The sequence below is a fragment of the Nannospalax galili genome, unplaced genomic scaffold (genome assembly GCF_000622305.1).
Source record: "Nannospalax galili isolate Female #2095 unplaced genomic scaffold, S.galili_v1.0 scaffold717, whole genome shotgun sequence".
NCBI classification, from domain to species: Eukaryota; Metazoa; Chordata; class Mammalia; order Rodentia; family Spalacidae; genus Nannospalax; species Nannospalax galili.
Genome location: NW_008339763.1, coordinates 296,718 through 299,492, shown reverse-complemented (window position 1 = coordinate 299,492; position 2,775 = coordinate 296,718).

Sequence of the window (2,775 nt, the reverse complement as noted above, 5' to 3'; positions counted from 1 at the left end):
TTTTTTTGTCTTTTTGAGACAGGGTCTCCCTGTCCTGGAACTCACTATGTAGACCAGGCTGGCCTTGAACTCACAGATATCCTCCTGCCTCTGCCTCCCGAGTGCTTGGGATTAAAGGCGTGGGCTACCACGCCCGGCAAACTTTCTTATTATGTATGTGTATGATGTGTGTGTGTGCAAACATGCCTGCGCACATGTGGAGGTCGGAAGACAATTTTATGTAGTCGGTTCTCCACTTTCACAATGGGCTCCAGGACTGGAACTCAGGTCATCAGACTTGTGCAGCAGCCATCTATTTCATTTTTGGTGGTTTGTTTTTGGTTGGTTGGTTTTTAGGACAGGATTTCAGGTATCCCGGGCTGGCCTTGACTTTGAACTGCTTTCACCTCCCTCATGCTGGGATTACATACCCAGTTTATGCATTGTTGAAGACGGAGCCTAGGGTGTTGTGCATGCTAGATAAGCCCTCTGCTATCTGAGGCACTACCAACTCCAATCTCCATTTGTGTACATTGTTTTGTTTTGTTTTGTTTTGATATGGGCTCAGGCTGACTTTGAACTCGAGAGCCAAGTCCTGGGATTAAAAGTATAGGCCGTCACATCCAGCAGAGACCCCCCCTCTTTTGCCAACCCTCTTTCCCTTTTCTTTGTGCCAATTCTTTTAAATTAGCCAATTGGGAAACACTGTGAGGTTGGATCTCAGCCAATAGGGAAAAGACACAGTATTCTTGCATTAGGAATAAAAACCTATTAGACTCCCAGGTTGGGTGTGCTTGTTTGATTCAAATGACAATGTAATACACCATTTTGCAACAGTAAAAGCTGCCTTGCTAAGTTACTTTCACTTTGTCCATGTGTTCTTTGTGTGGTATCAGTGGGGTTCTCAGACCTCAAATTTTATTTCTAACATCTTTGAACCTTTGACCATAAACTTAAAATGAACACCTCACATGGTTTTCTTCAGAAGAACTTTCCCACTTTCCAAAATGGCCATTTCATAACTTCTCACACTCCTGTAGTTAAGTTCTCATTGGAGACCAAAAATATTCAATTACCAAATTTTAGGTCTGCTCACATACATCCCTGACCTTCCACTTTTCCTCTGGAAAGTTTTTGGGGTTGTCCTTGCTCCTTTTGAAGGTTGGTTGCTTCTGGAGGACTGGCCCCAATATATTCACCTCTGTTGAACAATTTGCAAGAGCATTCAGCCACTCTTTTTTTTAAGTTTAAGAGAAATTTTATTGATTCAAGAATTTTATACAATGAATTTTGTTATATGCAGACTTCCTCCCCATCTCTACCCTCACCCTTCCACCTCCTAGCCCCCACTCCTGACTTCATGTCTTCTATTAGCAAATGAAAAAAAGTCATCTTATATAATCCATCTGAGCTGGATGGATTCTTTAGCATTCTTCACTATAAAATCAAAAGGCTTCCTTTAACTCTACTCTCTGCTTCCTACCCCCACTCTGATTCTTCTGTTGACTGTGTGTCCTGGAAAGACTTGCCTACACTTCAATATCATCTTGTTTTTATCTTTCATTCTCTCCTCATTCATCAATTCTCCAGAAATGTTTCAGTAACTTGTGGAACGCAGTGCATTCTTCTGTTGTCATCTTTTTTTTCCCATGTGAGGAACATTTAGCACCTTGTCTTTGTTTATGGGAGTTGTGATGATTAATTTTAATTGACAGTTTGATAGGTTTAAGAAATTCATTGTAGGGCATTAGTGAGGCATGCTGGGAATTTCTGTGAGGATGTTTCCTAAGAAGATTAAGGAGAGAAAACCTGCCATGGGCTGGGGTCCGTAACTGAATAAAGGAGAAATTCAGATGAGCATAACATATCCTTTTCTATGCTTCCTAATCCATGGAAATACAAACAAGCAGCCTCATGTTCCTTCCACAACTACAAGCAGTTCCTACCACTATGCCTCTCTACTGTACTCTCAAGCTGTGAGAGAGTATAGAATAAATCCATCCTCCTTTAAGTTGCTTCTTGTTAGGTATTTATTTGGTCATAGTGACAAGAAAATTGATACAGGAACACAGGATACATAGCCTCCAGGAATTGACCCTGTTTTTTGTCTGCATGTAACAGAACGGATGTCAGAGTTTGAGCTGAGGTCAATGAGTATCCATATCATAAAGTCTAGGAAGGTGCCACACACATCTAGTGAAGACTTCTGTGGGACAGGGATTATATGATCACCTTTGCATTTCACCTTCAATATGAGTGCTAAGGACTCAGCAGCCTGGATGAGGGTTTCCTTGGAAAAAGATTCAGACTTATGTGTTCATTAATTTTCTCATCACCATGACAAAATACTCAATATAAAGCTGGGCACAGTAGTGTGCTCCTGTAATTCCGGCACTCAGGAGGCTGAAGCAGGAGACATCCTCAGTTCAAGGCTGGCCTAGGATACATTGTAAATTCAATGCCAGCCAGTTATACATAGCAAGACCTCATCTCAAGCCCACAAATGAAAACCTGACATCCAAGCACACACACACACACACACACACACACACACACACACACACACACACACACTGACAAACCTGACTCCACAATTTAAGAGATTAAAGATTTGTTTCATGGATTTAGATGGTTTGGTACATGGTTACTTTGCTCATGCAATTGTGCAAAAACATCGTGACAGTAGGAGCATATAATAGAGAAGGTACTTTACTTTGAGGTAGATAGAAAGCAGAGAGGAAATGACTAGGGACCAGGTATAAACCTTGAAAACACACCCCCTATCCATGACCAAGT